Source organism: Miscanthus floridulus, chromosome 18 (genome assembly GCF_019320115.1).
Source record: "Miscanthus floridulus cultivar M001 chromosome 18, ASM1932011v1, whole genome shotgun sequence".
Classification (NCBI taxonomy): Eukaryota; Viridiplantae; Streptophyta; class Magnoliopsida; order Poales; family Poaceae; genus Miscanthus; species Miscanthus floridulus.
Genome location: NC_089597.1, coordinates 87,727,813 through 87,750,173, shown reverse-complemented (window position 1 = coordinate 87,750,173; position 22,361 = coordinate 87,727,813). Strand labels below are relative to the sequence as shown.

The window sequence follows — 22,361 nt, the reverse complement described above, 5'->3', positions numbered from 1 at the left end:
CAACAGGATAAACTTTCTGGTCCAACCACACCAAGGTGAGTAGCGGAATGTGAAAAATGAGGAGGTTATATATATAATTACGCAAATAGACACTCATCATACTTAAGTTTGAATATATCTATGTAAACACTATTGATGTAGGGTTTTAGAATTGTAGTCCCTCATTGCAAAGGACGAATATTACCACATTTAACACGTCAATTATACCAAAGAAGCATCACATGCCGATCATGCGAAATGTTTAGAGACTTCAAGCAGCTCATATCTTTGTTTTCTACAATTATTTCAGGAACCTCACGAGTAAACCCACTACAAACAAGATATGTAGGTTCTGTCATTACATGCTCGAGACAGCAAGGCGCATTTTTTCAATATCATTACATGTGGAAGGGCAGGAAATTTTGCCTCTTACATTTATCCTTGTTCGTCTGCTTTACTTTCATTTTCTTTACACTAATACCTTTGAGTTTGAGTAAGCATTATGTCCCAAAGTGAGGTTCCAGGAGGCATCAAACAGCTTCTGCATATCCTAGATTCAAGATGATCCCCTGCTCTGTTACCCTCTCTCAGCATGATATCCAATAGAAAAGAGTAAAGGATCCATATCATCATTAGACAATACCTGGTTTGATATCCCAGATTCAAGATGCTCCCCCCGCACTTCAGTTTCCCTCTCTCTGGATATCCGATAGAAAAGAATGAACGATCCATATCATCACCATACAATACCTGATTTGATCATGAATTTGAATACAATTGTTCCCTAGTTTTATCTGGAAGTTCACTGCAGACAAATGCGCATGCCAGATTGCCAGTTGTGTCAAGATGAAGGGTGCTGCTCAACATGGTTCGTGCCTCACAGGATTTGCAGAAACATCGCAACCATAATGGCAAATATCGCAGCTCCAAATGTTGTTGATGCAGTCCAATCTAGTATAGTTGTGGCAGCAGCAAGGCTAGTACTGGTTGGATCTGGCTTGATAGTGAGCAAAGTGAGAACAAACCCAGACATAAATGCTGATATCAGTAAGATGATGCAAGCCTTCAGATACTGTATCTTGTCATGGCCATGAAGGAAACCTCCAAAGATACTGATAATTGCCATAAATGACCACATGGTGACTTTGATCCCCTTATCAGCCTTCCAATTAAACTGCTCCATCACGTACTCATTGGAATTATTGTTCCTGGGTACACGGACACTGCGCTCAGGGAACAGGTAGATAGCAGAAGCAAAAGCCAAAGGCAGGAATGCAGCAAAGGTCCAGAACTCAACTATAGCAAAAACTTCTGCAAGGGCTGCACCAGCCAGCAATAAAAGCATAAATATAATTATGAACCACATTGCTTTAATGATGGATCCCCGAAGTCTTGAGTTGTTGATCTCTAGTACCTTCGTCCGGATCTCCATTGAGAGAAGGCCCAAGATGCCAGTAGTAAACAAGATGAAGATGGCAGCGAGGACGGCACCCTTAGTGCTTCCTGAATAACCCGTGATGTTGTAGTTAACCACCAAGGCAACCAAACCACCAAACGCAGAGTTGCTGATGGCTAAAATAAACTTGAAGGCTGCCTCTAACTGCTCCTTGTGCTCATTATCCACTTGTTCGCCGCTGCCCTCAACGTCGCGTCCAATGTACCATTGCAGCAAAGCAAGTGGTGTCATCACAAACCAAGAATGATGAGGCCAATGTACCTATAGACCTTATACCCCGAAAGCACCAAGGAGCTAAGCAAAGTTAGCACAGGTAATATGCTGCACAACAAGGAAAGCCATTTGGAGGCCACAAGTTGGACATCAACAACAAGGTCTTCTTGGAGATCAAGGATGTTCTGACTCAGCAGCATCAAGGATAAACCACTAGTGAGACATGCAAAGCCAAGAAACATCAGGATGATGTAACGCATATTGTATGCTCCTCTGCCATTTGGAGAGAGGAAGTACCACGCCACCATCATGCTTGCAGTAGAGGCAGCAATGAAAGCACCAAACTCCCTGTTCTCCTTGGCTTTGGCTACATGGCACAGTTCCTTGATTGCACTGATGCCTTCCTCGGCCTGCAATTAACAATTTTATGGATGAAACATTATAGAATGCCATAACCCATGGCTCTATGGACAAGCATCAGTTGAGTCCACATGACGATTCCTAAATGGTTTCTGGTAGTTCAAATTAATGCCAAGCTCAATACATTTTTCAAAATAAAAAAACAGAGCTAGAAATCAGTAGTTGGTTATACTGTTTCAACCAGTGTGGTGCTTTACAAGGAAACAACACACTGTCATGATAGCCCAAAATGCTAACATCAAAAGACCACGGACCTTCTAGAAATTCCTAGGAGAAACAACAAAATGAATGTTAAAAGATGATAGCAGTTCCACATTAAAAGGAAAACAAAGTGATTTCCACCAAACACTACACTACCGGTACAACGATTCTACTCCCCCCATTCAAAAAAGGACGCAATTCTCACTTTTGAGGAGTCAAATGATTCGAAATTTGACCAAAGTTATATAAAAATTATACAAATAAGTACCACTATATTAATCATGAAATATATTTTTGTAGTAAACCTTGTTGGAGACAAATGTTAATAATATTCACTATAAACTTGGTCAAAGTTAAGCTAGTTTGAATTGCACATATCACATAGTTGCATTCTCTTGTGGACAGAGAGAGTAATTGCCAACAAAAGTGCAGCCAATATTATTATATAGAGCAAACAGTGATAAAAGAAATGTCCCAGTGCACAGCATGTTCAAGTTTGAAGACGAGCCACATATTCAACATGTAAGTTTCTGACAGATTATAGTGATATAAATAAAGTTAGAACTACCATAACTACAAGTTGAGATAAGAGTTGGACTGTTAGATAAAAAATATAAAGCTATTTTACTCTTTTTTCTAACAAAGAATGCAGCAAAAAGTCATGTGATCCTACTAGTCTCAATCTTTTTACAACCCAGGACCTTGGTGTCGTCAGGAACGAAACTTTGGTTACCAAAATTCATAATCCACTGCTATATTCAGCCGATCAAAATCAAGTTCGTCCCTCAAATTCTTTGGTTCAAAATTCATCCGACCAAGATCAACTCCTCCCCCAACCCAAATTCTTGCCTACACCTGTAAACCAAGAGCGTCTGTGTATATCCACGTATTTGGATGAAATCAAAGTTCTTGAAATAATCAGATAGGGAACTGAATCGTCAGGCAGTTCGGAATTTCGGATCATACCTGAAGAGGGGATTGACCTCCCATGGAGGGTGCATCAGACCTACTAGGAGCCAAGGGATCTAGCTCAGCACCTACCCTACATCGCTAACAGCTCCCGTCGCCGCCTCGTGCCTCCGTCGAGCTCGCGTTTCGTCCCCTTGATGATGCTTAATCCCCACGAGATAAAAACAACCTCTCCGACAGTAATCTACTCCTTCCCTCATCAATCATCGCCCCCGCCGCCCCCGCTTGCTATATGGTGCATGCGCCCCGCGCCTACGGTTTCCCTCGCCGCCGACGGATCACATCGCTGCTCCTCTAGCGCTGCACCATTCACCAAAACCGAAGGCATTTTTTTATGAACCGTAAACCGAAGGCATTTTTGTCCCATCCCATATTTTCAGTTCAATATATTAAAGTTCGTTCTTTGTTCGCCCAGCAGGCCTGCAGCAAGCACGCTGCCTGTCAGACTGTAGTGCCCAACCCCTAGCGTCTGAAAATAAAGCCCACTTGAAATTGGGCCAAACTAGAAAAATAAGGAGCACGAAGCACAGCCTAGCACATCACTCTATATGTTTAGGCCGAATGGGTCAATGTAAGCCCAAAGCCCAACACTTTTTTTTTTGTCTCTCTTTATATATATAAATTCTACCTTCTCTTTTATAGTTTTGTGCGCAAATTTCTTTAAAAAACCACTTATATGGGTCCAAGCTATCTCAAGATTAAGCTACCCTTACTACTCTCTACATTAAAAAAAATATGGGATGTATTAGTATTTCAACCCAAACAAACAAACAATATGAATTTGACCAACAATAATCAAATTGTGCACATAGTTTAGGGCATATTTGGCACGGCTTATGCCGGCTTCGGCTTCATCTATTTTGCGTAAATTGAGGCACTGTAGCGTGAAGCCGTTTTGTAAGCCTAAAATGAACTAGAAGCCGAGAAAAGCCAGTTTTTCTGGCTTCACCGGTTTGGCTTCACCGGTGAAGCCGTTTTGGATGAGCCGTGCCAAAGGGAGCTTTAGTATGCAAAAGACGTATCACTAGATTTGTATTCCAAATATTTCAAAGGTTTGGTTTCATAGGAAATGAAATACAAGGTAACGGTTAGGCATACTTTAAAAGACTCGTACAAAATATTTTTACAAGATAATTTGAAATGTCAAGTACCATTTTCTCAAAACATATTTTAAATATTAAATTTGAAAACCCGAATTACCTTGGTTAACTCGTACAAAATAATTCCTTGCAACGATTTTATTTTATCTTATACTACAACAGAGTATTTTTTGTCTAAATCTAATTACAAAAGGAGGGCGCTTGGCCAAGTATGAAGATGGCACCTAATAAAAAGTCTACTCTCTTTTCTCTCACACACACCACGCACGCACACACACACACAACACACACGCACGCACACACGCACACGCATTCTAATAAATTGATGAAATGATCTAGAAACATATTGACTGGTTGTTTACCGTTAGCACCCAAATAATGTTCCGGACACACAGGTGTCAGGGACTGGGACTTCCATTGACCGAAGTCAGTTGTGATTTTCGCTGCGATGTGGCCCTGGCCGTCGGTACAGTGCGCGCGGAGGCGGTGGTTGGCCATCGGCGCTGTGGTGCGGAGGCGGTGGTGGTGTGGCTTCGTCAGCAACGCCGTGGTGGTGTGGCCGACCATGGCTTGCACTACTAGAGAACAAACTTTAGAACGATGTCCCAATTTAGCATTAGCCTCGGCATTTTTTTGTCCCCGGGACTAGAAGACCTTTAGTCCCGGTTGGTGTCTCCAACTGAGACTAAAGGTCCCTGCCCAACGGCTAAACCGGGACTAAAAGTCCTCCAACCTTTAGTCCCGGTTGGTAATACCAACCCAGACTAAAGGTAGACCCTTTAGTCCCGGTTGATAACACCAACCCGGACTAAAGGACCCTTTAGTCCCGGTTGATAATATCAACCGGGACTAAAGGTCCCTGAATGGGTTAGTTCAAAAGGAAAGCATCATATCCATTGTTAGATATGTTGTGTAGGTGGGGTGGTAAGCTACGCGCGAGGCAGTGCATGAGGTCTTGGGTTCGAATCTCACAGGGCGAACCGGTGTGAGGCATTATTTTTTTAAAGCTGGGAGGATCTTTAGTCCCGGTTCTGGCAAACCGGGACTAAAGAACAACACCTTTAGCCCCGGATTGCTAGTCCCGGTTGGGAAACCGGGAGTACAGCTAGTTCCCAACCGGGACTAGATCTCATTTTTGTAGTAGTGTTGGTTGGGTTTGCTCCAGCGGCGCCATGGTGGCGCTGGCTGGTGGCGGCCTGGTGTTGGCGTGCCCGTAGTGCCGTGGTGGCACGACTAGCGGTGCCAGGCCAGGGTGAGGCCGCAGATCCACCGCCTTCGTTGCTGGACCTGGCGGTCCTTGGGCCGGAGCTGCTCTGGTGCAGCTTGTCGACGGTGGTGGTGCCATGGGGCCGGTGCCTCTCGATCCGGCGGCTCGGGGTCGGATCTGGTGGCCTGCTGGCGGGATCCGATGGTTCTTTGCCGGATCCGGCGGGGAGCCCATGCGTCCGCGGCGGTGGCTCCAGCCTAGGCGCTGGGAACGACGCCGGTGCCTGGGGCTGCAGGTGCTTGGTGCTTGGCGCTCCCATTGCGGCATCCTGCGTCTTCCTCGCCCGGTGCCAGTGATGTGGTTTGGCCGAGATCCACAGAGGGCTGGGGGTCGGGCGTGACGGCGGTAGTTCGGCGCGGAGGCTGCTGGAGGTGTTGCTCGGCGTGGTTGTTGCGGGGCCGGCTCGGCAGGGGGTGGGGACGTTGGTGTGATGGGCGACTGGGGCTTCTTCTGATCCCGGCCCTCTTCTCCGTGCCATCTGCCTTTCCCGTTCCACGGGCTGATTTTCATGGTGGAGCTGGCCGGTTCTGCCTGCTGCTGGCCGGCGTTGCCGGTTGCGGTGGGGGGACTCTCCGGCGGGTTCCCCAACGCTTCTCCTGGTCGGCGTCCCTTGGGGCAGCGTCTAGGCGCCGCACCCTGCCTTCTGGTAGGGTTGGGCCTCTGGCGGCGACGATGTGGAGATGGTTTGAGGTGGGGGCGAAAGCGTGGACGACGACGTTTGCGGACGTCGTTCCCTTCTTGAAGGCGTCCTTTCCTACCTCTTCTTCTACCGTACTGGATGTTGCAGGTGAAAACCTTCCTTAGCGGGCTACCATGTCGGCGTTTTTAGTGTCGGTTCCTCCTTGGGGGCATGGCTGGGTATTCCAGTTTCGCGATTGTTCCTTGCTGTTTGGTGTCGCTCAGCAGAACGTTGTCTTCTTGGGTCCTTGTTAGTTGATAGTTGAGTTGTTTAGTTGGGTCGTTTTGATCAAGTTGGATGAAGTAGTGGGGTGAGTTGTGATAGTTGTTCAGTTGTTGTACCAAAGTTGCTAGGATGAATGGTGCACTCTCCTGATTTGTATGGTTTTTGGATCCAGTTTTCGCTCAAAAAACTGGACGGGCATTTGTCTTTTTTCTTTCTTCGTCTAATAGAAATCGCGGCAAAGCTTTTGTCGTCCTTTCTAAAAAAAAGTTTGGAAAAAAAAATCTAGCTACCTACTATATCCTCGTAAAGTTTGCGTCCGTCTCAAAAGGACAGACCACAGCGACGTGACAATGAACTCTGATGATGAGTGCTAAAAAAAAAAGAGTGCGACGGCGACACGCGCAGGCGAAATTCGGGACAGATCGCCGGAGGGAGAAGTAAGGTACGGCAGCAGATTCGCGAGCATACCTTAGTGAGTGACTTGGCTGATGACGGCGGCGGCCTTCTTCTCTATCTCGAGAGTCGGTGGCGAACCTGCAGCGAGCGCAAGTCAACTGTGAAAGGAAGCACTTACTAATTTAGAAGTAAATGGTCACGGCAAGGGCGAGGTGCTCACCTCCTCCGTTGGGCTGATGAGACTGGACGGGAGCGGCACGCCCCTCTTCAGCCAGGGTCTGCCGGTGCTCGTCGTCGGTCATGGTCGCCATAACAAGCTGGCACAACAAGGAAAAGGCTCAGCCACAGCATCATGCAAAAGGTGCGATAAAAGCATGAGCCTATCTACGGATGGACGGGGAACATGCGGTGGACCAGCGGATCTGTGCCGGTAGATCCCAGCTGAATTCGGCACTCTACTCGTGTTACTCAAATGGGGAACAAAGGCAGGCCCGATGGAGACCAACTCGATCAACCCAAGCAAACACCCAACATGTGGTCTCATGTTTATCGCTCAGATTCACAGCCTCGAAATTCCCGTCCAACCAAGGTTAGTACTCCGTAACAGAAGACAAGAATTGAACAAAGGAATTCGAGGTCTCCAGGTTGGATGACAAGAGGTAGAGGTCGACACACACAGGAAGGACAAACTAGCTTGTGGCCCAATCAATCCACAAGAAAGCTCACCTGCTGCTGGGATGGATCGCCGTTCGCCGCAACCTGGGTCAAGCGTGAAGGCCGAGAGGGGCAGGCACTGCACAGGCTTTTATAGGTGCTGGTGGGCAGCCCGTGCGGGTGGCCACGACGGTGCGCTTGGCTTGGATTCGCCAGGCACACACGCGGCGGCCATTGATGGCAGCAAAGGACCAGATCCGGTCGGCGCCTTGTCCGTTGGCTCTGTACTGTTGCAGGGCGCGCCACCGGTCAGTGACGTTACGAGTTCCGAATGCAGAAGAAGTCGTACTTTTTGTCAGCGACTTGTCTGATCCTCCGAGACGGACAGGTGGTACTCCCTGTGTCTAAAAAAAGAATAATTCTGGCTTCCTTTAATTTTAACTAAATATATTTAATAAATTATTACTACCTCCTTTCTAAAAAAGAAAAAAACTAGAGATTGCGGGCTCATGTTTGACAAAGTTTTTAGTAAATGGTATTTAAATTTATAACTCTAAATTAATTTATTATAAAAATACATTTCATAATTAATCTAATGATATTTATTTGACATCATCAATATTGATACTTTTTTTTATCTATAATTGATCAAACTTAAGGTGCTAAAACGTGACACTATGCTAAAATTGCATTCTTTCTGGGACGGAGGGAGTAATATTTATGATATATAATTAGTATCATTAGATAGATCGTTTAATGTGCATTCATAATAAATTTATGGAGACATATAAATGTTATACGCATTTTTATAAACCTAATTAAAGTTGAAATTTTTTTACCACCATAATTTCCATAGCGACCTTTTTAGAACGAAGGGAGAGGTCGTCCCATAAAAATAGTTACTATAAATTTATATTAGTCAATTTTTTTAAGTTTCACTAGTTCTATAAAAATATTAGCAATATTTATATCTCCAAATAAGCTCATTCTAAAATATATTCAACCATGTATCTAATAATACTAATTATGTACCAAATATATTAAATTTTTTTTTATATATTTATTCAAATTTGAAAATATTTTACTTCTCGAAAAGTGAGAATGACAAAGAGAAAAATATAAATTAGTTATTTATAAAGAGGTAATGTCGTACACTTACAATGATTTATATGTCTATATTTATACTTTTTCTATATAAACATATTTTTTGTTTTTTTTAAATTATACTCCCTCCGTCCAGAAAAACATGCAATTCTAGCACAGTGTCACGTTTTAGTATCTTAAGTTTGACTAATTATAGATAAAAAATATCAATATTTATGATATCAAATAGATATCATTAGATTAATTACGAAATGTATTTTCATAATAAATTGATTTGGATGTGACAGAACCGCCCAATTTATACAAGATCAAGTACGGTTGTCCCCGCTTAACACGTTGACATGCGCATACTCTCACTTATATAAACCCGGTAGTCCGCCGAGTGTCACGCAGGACCTCGGTAAATCAACATCACAACCAAGATCGCGTGATTAAGCAAATACACATCACATACGCAGAGTTGCAGTAGAAATAATATTACAAATAGGTTCATAAATAATAATACAAGTTTGGATTTCAAAATCGATTAGTGAAAACAACATTGCTTTCGAAGGATTTCATTAATATGAGTTTCAAATACATTGCTAGCATAAGTGACATCCTCAGACAAAAGCATGTAGATGAGAAGTGAATATAGAGTCACCAAGCCCACCGGTGGTTAGCCACCATCTTCAGCAGGCCAAAACCTTACCTACAACATGGTGGGATAAACCCTGAGTACTCGAATGTACTCAGCTAGACTTACCCGTCATAACCAGAAATAAAATTGACTCCAAGGAGTATGCAAGGCTTTATAAGTGGAGGTAGCTTGACAACATTTTGCATAAAAAGCGATTAACTCAATTATACAATTATAATTCTGTCATCAAGTTCATTAGAACTATCCATCTCTAGATTAGCAACTATCCTATGCCAAACATGTGGTATATCTTTTTAGAGCATACAATAGTAACCATAGCAGGTGTAGTAATTCCATGTTTATCCGAACCATCACATTCCATAATACAATTACTACGATGTTGGGACTATCCAAGTTTCTCATTATCCGGGAGAGACGGCGATTCGAATCGATTTCAACCAGCTGAGAATTTATTCCTAACACAAACCTAGGCATACTAGATCAACGGTCACCTTAGGTCACCTTTGGTACAACTCAGGTACACATTTCGCGGGTCCGTACCGCGCCGCACAATCTGGGACACCAGATGCCAGGACGTTCAAGCCTAGCCTGCCCTTGGGCTTAGTCTGATCGTCCCCCGGAAGGAGCGCACAACAGAACAGGTCCCGGCCTGAGTTGAGCTACTCGGCTTCGCGGTCGGAACGAGTTATCCGGCCAGCTAAGTGATAGGCATGCGTTCAATCTTGTCAGAAGCGCCAACAACGGTACGGTCCTTAATCGACACAGACGGAATCACATGAGTCAACCTAGACATAGACTCCGCCCGGCCTCGATTTACTTTTACCCCATGGTTCTTTTCCACGATAGCAAATATAGCCAACCGTGCTCCGGTATCCACCTATATCTCGCAGGTGACAGGATATCACCCGACTTCTACCGGTCTAAGCATGGCTAAGCATATATTCGATCCTGGACCTATATCGGTTAAAGGTGTAATATCTGGACAAAGAATTTATATGCATCAAGTGGTTTCATTCAACTCTTATAACCTAATGCATCAATCATAAGTACTTAAGTAATCATTTGTAAAATACTAGGAGACTTAAAATGCTCCGGGGCTTGCCTGGGATCCGACATAAGTCAGTTCAGTTAGCTTGCACCAACTTGGTGACATCTCCGGTCCTAGCACTTGCTTAGTCCTTCCATCTTCGGGATAGATCCATCAAACACTGTCTTCGGGTTTGGCTCCAACATCGCATCCTTCACGTGGTTCATCTAGCGTACCTAAATGAGATGCAAGATGCATGTGTATGAATGTGATGAAAGATAACACAACATGCATCACATAAGCTTTCAAGACAAACACAAGATTATGCAAGACAAAGACACCAATAGCTATTTTAACTAACATCACACAACTAACTATAGAGAGCAAGCACATCAAGCATGACACAAGTTAACAAGGTCACAAGTATCATAACTTGATCATCAACAAGGGCATAAGCCACACTTAGCAATATACAAGCAACCACTATAATTGGAATCTGCCAATTTCGGGACATGCAAACATCAGCTACAAGATTTAGCTATAACTTGAGTTACACAAATCCAAATGACTTGCAAGAAGACATTATGGAAAGCTTATGAAATTATCTATATTTCATCTATAACCATCATAGCATGATTCTCAAGTTAACTAAGTCAAATACACCCATTTATAGAAACTGGTCTAAACAAGACAGAGAATAATCAATTCGGTAACCCAACTTTAAACAGGCATAACTCACAAACTACTTGGTCAAATACCACCAAATTTTAAAAGAATCTAGATACATGAATTATCTACAACTTTGTTATTATCACCAAAAACTCATTCAAATCTTAACTAGATCAAACACTAGCATCTTTCAGATCTGCTCAGAATAAAATCAAAACTTGATAGAGGACTTAAAAACTCATGTAACTCCTAAACTATCAGGCCTATGGTCTTACAATTTGAACACAAGCAATATTATGAAATTTTCTACAACTTTTGTATTCACTACAACCATAGCAAACATCATTTACACCACGAAAATAATTGCACAAGCAAAACTGCAAATCCAGCCCAACAGCAGTGGTATAAAAAACTGATAGCATCTTCAGAGAAGCATAAATGGAGTTCTAGACCTCCAACAAACATGAACCATAACTTTTTGAAAATCTTAGGAAGTTACCTAAAACTTTCTTATTCTCATATTAAGATGATTCTACAGTTAGAAGGGTCAATTAATCCAATAATTGCATCTCTGTCCAAAACATAGACAGAAACGGATATGCCACTTTAAACAGCTATAAATGGAGTTATACATGTCCAATAAATATGGTTCTAGACTCTTTAGAAAGATTAGCAAATTCTAAACAACTTTGTTGTAAACACCTAAAGCTAATTCTACTACTAAGAAGGCCCCACAGTAAGAACAAGGAAACCCTGTCTGGGTTTGGGCAGAAACAGCCACAAAGATTTAAGCAAGTATAACTCAAGATCTACTTAGCCAAAAATCATGATATTTAACTTTTTGGAAAGCTTAAGAAAATTACTAAAACTCATGTATTGTCATCAAATCATGATTCATAACTTAACTGAGCCAATTAATTCAAACATGCAGAACTGTTCAGAATAGGAGCAAATCAAAACAGGGCATTTGATATTTTTATAACTCTTAAACTATAAATCCTAAATCGCTGAAATTTTTACCAGACAACAACAATCACCTTAGTAGCACTCCACAAAATTATCACATTTATTTGAGCATAAAAACTGCAGTTATGAAAAAGACAAGACATGGCAAGTATCAAGAACCTAGCTGCATAGATCTATTTTTACAGCACAATATTTAAACTAAAACATGCCATATTATAGATCTACTGCATAGAGAATTTCACAAGGATTCCAAAAAGTCCACATTTGTTATTTTACGATTTTTCGACTAATTATTACGATTTTCCAAAATTCAGCACAGAAATCTGCAAAAGAACAGATTAATCCGAAAAAAGGAAAATACTTTTGCATTAGGAACCCTGGAAATCTTAGAAACCAACAAAGCATATATATGTAAATATATGTGTCTGGCATTTATGCAAAGTGAACACATGAAATAGCTTCTATTTCCGATTTACTCCTTCTTCCTCTGAAACACTGGACGCAGGAACAAAAAAAAATGACGTGGCCGGTGAGGTCGCCGGGGAGGTGGTCGGGCTGTCCGGTGGGGAGGAGCAGGCCAAGGTCGAGGTGCTCCGGTCGACGAGGCATGCCGGCAGCTGGCCTGACGACGCCGTGGTCAGGCCGCGGCTGGCCGGCTCGGCAACTCCCAGCTGCGGCCGACCGGCTCGGTGCAGAGGACGGCGAGGCGAGGCCGCGGTGGCTGGCTGCGGTCCTGCTGTGGCCAGCAGCGGCGGGCAGAGCAGCTGGAGGAAGGAGGAGGAGAGGGGCAGGGGAACGGGGCGGCCATGGAGTGCAGCTCAGCGGCCATGGCAACGGCAAGTGCCGGTTGGGAGAGAGAGCAGGAGAAGGGAGAGAAAAGGAGAGGGAAAGAGTGGAGAGGGCAGGGGAGCTCGGTCTGCACTTATGCACGCAAGCTGGCGAACGGGCGCAGCTCAGCGGAGGCCACGCGGCGCGAGCAATGCAACACGCGGCCTGCAGCTCAAGCACGGTGTCGGCACTGTTCACCAAATTCAAAATTTCAATTCTACCTCAAAAATACGTCTGAAAGCCTAAGTTCGTCCATCCGTAACTCCTAAACAAAGACGATCTAGCAAAAACTCTATTAATAAAAGTTGTAGATCTACATACCAGCTCCAACTTTTATTTAGAGGTTTTGGTCTAAATCTTAATGGTTCGAGAGTAATATCAACCCAAAGTGCAGCACTTGAAACTGTAACGTGCTCTCAGACTTAGAAAAATTTTCACTCTAAAAAACAGTAATACTTTTGTTACTTGTGGACTATTTTTTTGAGTAGGCTATGCACCGAATTAGACTTTTACCCAATTATAAAAGTTGTTTATCTAGTCAAGTACTACAACTTTGCTGAAGGGTGCACTTCCATGCAAAGTTTCTAAAGTACAATTCAAACCAAGTCAAAGTAGCATCACGGTAAAGCTTAAATCCAAGTTTTAGACCGATGGAGGTACTTTCTTGTCCTCCGCTCAATACGAACCCTTCATGACTTTTGTTGTAGATTTCAATTTGAGTCGTTTGGGCAAGGTAGCAAGGTTTGGTTGACGATCTATAATTCCATTCACTTAATAAAGCAATCCAAGAAAGATTATAACTTATCATTTCATGTAACTTTTTGATTCCAAACTTTACGAAACTTTTTCCAATCATCCATGTGGGTGGAAATTGATGTGAGGCACATGAAAGAAGTAGATCCAACATTACTCAAGCATACTTTTTGGGAAGGGCAACATGTAAGCAATGGTGCATGGTCCAAGTTTAATTGGTCGCTCATTTTGTAGATTTGATCTTGAAACTTTCGTCACCACTTAGCATGTCATGTTTGAGTTTAAACCCATTGCTTAATTGGTGACAAATATCTGGGGTGTTACATTGGAGTCATAAATACGAATAATATTCATTATAAATTTAATCAAACCTGAACTACTTTTCCGAGCACGCAAACCATAGTGACATGTTTTCTTGGACAGAGGAGTATAAGCTCGTAAGTTGACTCCATTATTAGCCACTGACACAAATATGATGTAACTATAATAAAATAATATATTTGTGGGCCTGCCAACTTGGCCAAGCGCTTAAAATAAGAGAGAATTATTTATTTGGCACTGAAACAAATCAGTGTTTCGTATTTGGCACTCAAAAATTTGAACTTTCCTATCTGACATCAAGTTGAAATTTCCTTTCGTAAATGGCACTGCCGTCCATTTAGACAGTAACGGTGTCAAATGACTGGTAAAAAAACATGAATACCCTTGTTTGCAGCCGAAATCTACGGTGGGCCAAATAGGGGAGTTCAAGTATTTCCTTTGGTTTGGTGTCCACTCAAACACGTGCATATACGTACCGTGCGACCCTGGGGCTCTCAGGATGTCCTCGAAGATCCCGTACACGTTGATGTAGGTGAAGTGCGCCCCCGGCAGCGCGTTGAACTGGTCGACGAGCGCGACGAGCTTGCGATTGAAGATGTCGATGGCGCCGTTGATCTCCGGCACGCAAGTGGCGCCGTCGGCGCTGTGCTGCGCCAGCTCGTTGGGGCTGCACCCGACCTGCCCCGCGCCCATCAGCGCCACCTTCCTGGCCCCGTAGTTGTACATCGTCCGGAGCTGCTGCGCGTACTGGCCGATGAGCACGTCGGCGTACTGCGCCGGCGTGTACTGTTGGCTGGTGGATTAGACCGCCGGCATGAAGTAGTTGTTGAGGTAGTCGTTGCTGCCCATGCCCACCGTGAAGATGCACTGGCTCAGGTGGTTGGCCGCGGAGTCCTCGTCGCCCAGGATGCTCACCAGCTGCTGCACCGCCGCTTGGCAGTTCTGCAGCTGCCCGCCGAAGCTGATCGCCGCTCGCGCCGGCATACGTGGGGATGTAATCGTCGAAGCCCAGAAGCCGAGCTAAAAAACGACACATGAATACACAGTGAGAGCTTACATATAGCGTCGACGGTGGTGAGGCCGTTGCTGAAACGCCCGGTGACGCCGCCGGCGAAGTCGATGCCGTAGGGTGGGTAGTTGGCCCGCGCCAGCGACGCGATGTCGTTGTTGTTCCCGTTGTCCACGAGCGAGTCCCCGAACACGAAGTAGCACGGCACCTGGGGCTCGCCCCGCACCACGACGACGGCGACGGTGGCCAGCCGCGCGGCCACGACGAGGAGCAGCGCCGGCAGCGGCCACCGCATTGTCTCACGCCCCATTCCTATGGCTAGCTTTTTCCACCTGTGCTGATGGCTAGTAGCTAGCTAGCTAGACCCAGTCACCGCCGTCCAGGTACCTCACCACCTCCCGAATCATGGGCTGCGTCACCGACGCTGGGTCAGAACTCCATGGACGCCACCATCTTCTTCGATTTCGGCCAGCTCCCCGCCGCAGCGCACCCCACTGCCGCAGTGCGACGCGATGGCCGGGCCGCCATCCCCGAGGCCGCGACAAGCGGCGAGCTACGACGCGCGCAGGGCAGCACCGAACACGCGGCAAAGCGAGCTACGAGCTGGCGCCCGGGGATGGCGGCAAGCGGCGCATAGGTCCAGCGACGACTGGCGAGTGGCGGAGCCGGCTCACGGCGAGGTGGCGGCGGCGCGGGAAGACCTCGCACGGGGAGCAGCACGAGCGGACCTCGCGTGCGGCAGCGAGCTGGGAGCTCGCGTGCGGGGCCACGACAGCGGCGCCGGTGCATGGTGAGGCGCTGTGGTGCCGGCAGACCTCGGGCGGACAGCGGCGAGCGGCACGTGGAGACCGCGATGACCAGCGCGCGGCACTAGCGAGGTTGCGGCAAAGCAAGCTAGGCGCTCCCGTGGGGGCAGCGACACGCCATCATCCTGCCTCGGTAGGGCAGCAATGCGGGGACGTTGGTACGGGGTCTATGCGTCGGGTCGCCAGGGCGATGGCACGGGGCTGCGCAAGAGCTCCGGCAATATCGTCCATACGAAAATACTTGAACTTCTCTATTTGGCACCGTGGATTTCTGCTGCAAACAAGGGTATTCATGTCTTTTTATCAGTCACTTGACACCGTTAGTGTCCTAAATGGACGGCAGTGCCATTTACGAAAGAAAATTTCAACTTGATGCCAGATAAGAAAATTGAAATTTTCAAATGTCAAATACGAAACACTGATTTGTTTAAATGCCAAATAAATAATTCCCCCTTAAAATAAAGGAGCATCTCATCCTTAACGTCGACGTTCCCTGCTGCCCTGCGTGGCCATTCAAGGCACCTTCGCCTAGACCTTAGAATTTTAGAGGATTTCTATCTGGTAGGATAGTTTTGTATGCACCTTTTTTAACAAAAGAATTGAACAGTATAAAACTCCTTTAATCTCTGTTACATCGTAGGTTTAGATGCCAATTAGAAGGATTAAACATGTGATAAATATAAAACTAATAGCATAAGTTGTGGCTAATTCGACATGAGCTAACAATAGATTAATTAGGTTTAATAGATTCGTCTTACGAGTTAGTCACAACTTATGTAATTAGATTTATAATTATCTCATATTTAATCCTTCTAATTAGCATGTAAATATTCGATTTGACGAGGACTAAAGTTTAATTCTGAGATCAAATGTCCTTTTAATTTATCGTTTCGTTAAAATTTGACTCATACCGATATTTATGCTAATTTGTTATAAGCGGAAAGCACGGATCACTGAAAAGTAGTAGCGGTGAAAAACGGGGTAGGTCACTTTTCTATAAATATAATCAGATTTAATAAAAAATTCGAGTGGCACGAATTCTACCGTGGTACTTTTTTTGAACGGAGCACCTACCTGCCCTACTCACGTGCATGTTTTGGTCCGTAGGTGGGGTACTACTGGGTGGGTCGTCGGAGCCGGGATGGGGGAGACACGCCCCTTTTCATTTGGGTTTGTTTACCTTATAATATAAGACGTATTTTTTTAATTAATAAATAATATTTTTTTATACTAAATCATATTTTTAGTCAGAAGTTAACAGTCAAGTAAACCCGAACCAACAGGGTGCGGTTGTCTCCATGGGCGCTAGTGGGTGTGAGGCCAACTGGCAGCACAGGAGGGCCCACACGATGCAACGTGCATTGTCGACTTGTCGTCGATCAGACGATCGCGATCCGCACACCGCACCGAAGACTGTCGACAACAAACGCCGTGTGGTGGTCTCGTCTGGTTCGGTAGCGACAGGAAATACAAAACCGAACGAGCGCCAGATCTGTCGAATCAGTAGAGATGGTGGTAACAGGAAAACGGAGTCCACGAGGTCTTCTTTATTCATCTCGAGGGAAAAGAAAAAAAAAAGAAAACGCTGACAACTGACTAACTCCAGTATACTGTACGCTCTTCAAATGCGAAAAGTGGGCCGGCCCAAAAGACTTGGTCATTGACATGCATTCTCATGCTAAAGTCACCGGTCGAGTTTGCACTCTGTAGGCCTGTTCAGAGCAAAGAACATCCAGCTTTTGAATGCTCACAGGTTGAATCTGAAAATAGACCAAGAAAGGGATAAACTTTCATTTTCCATCTAGACCAAATCCTGCATCCCGATACTGCAGGTGAGACCATTCTTATACAGCAGCAGGTAAGCACTTAATCTGACTTGGACTCTTAGTATATCGTTTTTAAGACTGTTGTTTAAAGATTACTGGTAGTAGAACGGCTTCAATTTTCTCCCCGCCTATATATATAACTCAAAGCGGTATGTTTTCTTTTTGGTTTTTGCCGATTTACCCAATAATATGCCCTCACTCTTTAATGTCGTGCTTTTTTTTTTAAAAAAAAAACTTGCCCCAAGAGTTATTCTCTACAGTATATTGTGCCTGTGCCGGGCACGACCAAGGCTGCTGCCTGCTTCTCAGTTCTTTCCTTGTTATCGGAGGGTGATGGACGTGTGCAGCTCAGCAGCTCTCATGTTCTTTCTCCGTAAGGAATGCACTAATTGACACCACTCCAAAATATTGAAATACACGGCATTTGTTTTCAGAACAAGCAAAGTAAATTTTCTTTTCTGGGAAACACAACGATTACATTTTAGCAACAAAAACAAATCACCTACTCCAACATACTAGGCTAGCGTTAGCAAAGCCCTTTTACATGACTCACTGAATCCTAAAAAGCAACAACTATTCCCACACCATTTGTGTATTGTGATTCAGTACAGATACTAGACAGAGCAATGTGCAACAATTTGTATCATTGGCTAACGGCAACACGATAAACTTTCTGGTCCAACCACTCCAAGGTGAGTAGCGAAAATGAGGAGGCAATATATATAATTACGCAAATAGACACTCATCATACTTAAGTTTGAATATATCTATGTAAACACTATTGATGTAGTAGCAAGGTTTCAGAATTGTAGTCCCTCGTTGCAAAGGACGAATATTACCACATTTAACACGTCAATTATACCAAAGAAGCATCACATGCCGATCATGCAAAATGTTCAGAGACTTCAAGCAGCTCATATATTTGTTTTCTACAATTATTTCAGGAACCTCACGAGTAAACCCACTGCAAACAAGATATGTAGGTTCTGTCATTACATGCTCGAGACAGCAAGGCACATTTTTTCAATATCATTACATGTGGAAGGGCAGGAAATTTTGCCTCTTACATTTATCCTTGTTCATCTGCCTTACTTTCATTTTCTTTACACTAATACCTTTGAGTTTGAGTAAGCATTATGTCCCAAAGTGAGGTTCCAGGAGGCATCAAACAGCTTCTGCATATCCCGGATTCAAGATGTTCCCCTGCTCTGTTACCCTCCCTCAGCATGATATCCAATAGAAAAGAATAAACGATCCATATCATCATTAGACAATACCTGGTTTGATATCCCAGATTCAAGATGCTCCCCCCGCACTTCAGTTTCCCTCTCTCGGCATGATATCCGATAGAAAAGAATGAACGATCCATATCATCACCATACAATACCTGATTTGATGATAAATTTGAATACAATTGTTCCCTAGTTTTGTCTGGAAGTTCACTGCAGACAAATGTGCATGACAGATTACCAGTTGTGTTAAGATGAAGGGTGCTGCTCAACATGGTTCGCGCCTCACAGGATTTGCAGAAACATCGCAACCATAATGGCAAATATCACAGCTCCAAATGTTGCTGATGCAGTCCAATCTAGTATAGTTGTGGCAGCAGCAAGGCTAGTACTGGTTGGATCTGGCTTGATAGTGAGCAAAGTGAGAACAAACCCAGACATAAATGCTGATATCAGTAAGATGATGCAAGCCTTCAGATATTGTATCTTGTCATGGCCATGAAGGAAACCTCCAAAGATACTGATAATTGCCATAAATGACCACATGGTGACTTTGATCCCCTTATCAGCCTTCCAATTAAACTGCTCCATCAGGTACTCATTGGAATTATTGTTCTTGAAGCAAAAGCCAAAGGCAGGAATGCAGCAAAGGTCTAGAACTCAACTATAGCAAAAACTTCTGCAAGGGCTGCACCAGCCAGCAATAAAAGCATAAATATAATTATGAACCACATTGCTTTAATGATGGATCCCTGAAGTCTTGAGTTGTTGATCTCTAGTACCTTCGTCCGGATCTCCATTGAGAGAAGGCCCAAGATGCCAGTAGTAAACAAGATGAAGATGGCAGCGAGGACGGCACCCTTAGTGCTTCCTGAATAACCCGTGATGTTGTAGTTAACCACCAAGGCAACCAAACCACCAAACGCAGAGTTGCTGATGGCTGAAATAAACTTGAAGGCTGCCTCTAACTGCTCCTTGTGCTCATTATCCACTTGTTCGCCGCTGCCCTCAACGTCGCGTCCAATGTACCATTTGTAACACCTCGGGTGTTTAAATGTTAAAATCTGACATGTCATCATATGCATTGCAAAGCATTTGGCATTTGGTGAAAACTTTGATGTGCATTTACTAAAACAAGTTTACATTTGTGTAATGAGTGTTGAATTGTATTGTTTGACTCAAGTTCAAAGTTTGACTGGATTTTGAATTTTTCGAGAAAACCCCGCGTTTCAACATGTAAACCCTACCCTGAAAATCCATTTCAAAATCTAAGCATATTTTGGGGTTGGGCCCAAAAGCAAAAGTGTAGAGCTTGGCAAGTTATACAAAGTTTGTTTTTGGAGTTTTTCAAGTTGTTTAGAAAATTTTTGAGTAAATCAAAAAGGCGTAATTCGGTAAATTTCCCTATTCAAATTCAAAAGTTCATTTCAAAATCTAGACCGAATTAGGAGATGGTTATAAAAGCAAAGTTGAAGAACTTTTGAATGGCAAACTTGTAATTTCTGTGAACAGTACTCACCGCTCAGGCTACACCGGCGGCGATCTTCGGCTTGCTTCCAGTCGCGCGCGTGGCCGTCTGGGCGTCGCGTTGGCGCGCTGAAGACTGCGTCGTGGCTTCCTTGCGCTTCCTTGGCTGCCCTATAAAGCTCTGGAGCCGCCATCGTTCTTCTTTCTTCGCTCTCTGTTTTTCCCGTCGCCGCTGCTCCATCTCCGGCGAGCCCGTGCCGTCATTGTCGTGCTCCACCGTCGCTGTTAAAGCTAGTCCCAGCTCCGCCTGAACCTTGCGCGTCCATCTGACCCACCAATTTGGCTTGTCTTCACCGGGAACTTGAGTTTCATCGCCTTCTTCCTCGTGGCCGGTAACCTCACCGTCGCATGCGCATCTTCGTGGCCAGAGTCCATCGGTGAGCCGTTGCCCTTGATTGATGTCCCTTTAGCTTCGTCTCGATGCCGTAGTGCTCATTTCACTATTGTTTGGCCGTTTTATCCACTGCAGTCGCCGGCACACCATCACCGACGATCCTTGCTCCGCCGCCGTTGCTGTTCACGTCGACCCGTGTCTACGTTACTTCTCCGGCCTTAATTCTTGCTTGAACGTGTTCGTGGTGAGCTACTGGACCTTTCCATGCCCTCTGTTTCCCCGTTTCCGGCTTCATTTCGCCGGCGTAACGTCGCCGAGCCACCGCATCCGCCATGGCCGACGCCAAGCTCGTTACTCGTAGTAATTCGTCTAGCTAGTGCCTTCAGTCGATGCGCCGTGATGATGTGGTCATTTTGGTACCTTGACCGTCGCCTTTGGGCTCACCGTCGATGAATTTGCGCCGGTCAGCGCCGTCGTCGTCGTAGTCAACACGCGGGAGGTAGAAGATGACAGGTGGGGTCCGATGTCAGTGACTCAGCGTTCAAATGGATTTTTCTATTTTCAGATTTGAATGAATAGTGTATGTTTTTGTTATTTTTGTGTAGATTTATTTAGAGCTCCAAAAATTATGAAAATTTTTGTGTGACTTCTCTGAGATGTATAGTATTTAAGAAAAATATGAAATAATGTTTTTCAGTAAGTTTTAAATGTGATAAAAATTGCTCAATTTATTCATAAATGGATTTCCAGGATTTTTCTAGGCTTATTTATTTATCCAAAAATTATGAAATTTGTTTTGCCACTTAGTTAACATGTAATGAACATGTACTAAAATTTTGGGCTCAATTAGAATAAGTTGATTTATTTCATAATTTTGAATTAAATAATTAATTCATAAAAGCAAATAGTAACCTTTAGTGATTTAGGTTTTGTTTGAAATTTTGGATTGAGTGATGACCTTGGGTCATTTGTTGTTAATGATCCTTGGCAGTTGATGTATGTGTTTACGAAAAAGAATTAGTTGTTTGACTTGCAACTGTACCGCGAAGGAAAGTTGTATTCAAATTATTAATTTTTCATCCCTCATCGAGCATCATGTTTCGAATTCCGCATCATGTTAAACATGGCATTGTTATTACGTGTAGTGAACGAAGGTGAAAACGTGGTAGTTAATCAAGCTGTTGAAGAGGTTAATCCGTCTGTTGAGGTCGGGTCAAATACTTGTGTAACGTCGCAGGAATCAGACTTTTCCGTCAACGAAGGCAAGCCTCGGATGCATACAACCCTACCTTGTGTTTTATAAATTAATTTCGCTTTTGCTTTCCGTTACTGCATTAAGTGATTAGGAGTTAAGTAAAAGCCTAATTGTTGCATTACCACCCTTGTTATTCCATATTTACCATATTACCAGTTTTAAACTCGTATATGCCTAGTTTTGCTTAGCCATACGTAGAACGATGAAGGTCGGGTAACTACCTGCCACCTGCAAGTTACAAATGGAACACTGGTTAACTATGTTAACATGTGATATGGGAATGTGGAGTAATAAATCTAGACCGGGCGGACTCGGTGAGTGTGAGCCACAAGACATGGAGGTCTTGTGAGCGGGTTCTTTCCGCCTGTGTCGATTAAGGCACGTCCGTTGTTGAATTGCATGAGGTGAGAATTTGTAGTACTAACCACATACTCCGGTAAGCCTGAACTTGGCAATTCTATTACGAGAATGGCTACTCGCGCACTGGGAGTGGAGAGATGGCGGGAAT

At 44.2% G+C, this 22,361-nt stretch overlaps 2 pseudogenes; both read right to left on the bottom strand.

The window, feature by feature from the left end:
* Positions 1-212: 212 nt before the first annotated feature.
* On the bottom strand, positions 213-3,593 carry LOC136520463 (uncharacterized; annotated as a pseudogene).
* A 4,904-nt stretch (positions 3,594-8,497) lies between these two features.
* On the bottom strand, positions 8,498-15,215 carry LOC136524133 (GDSL esterase/lipase At5g45670-like; annotated as a pseudogene).
* Positions 15,216-22,361: the final 7,146 nt, after the last annotated feature.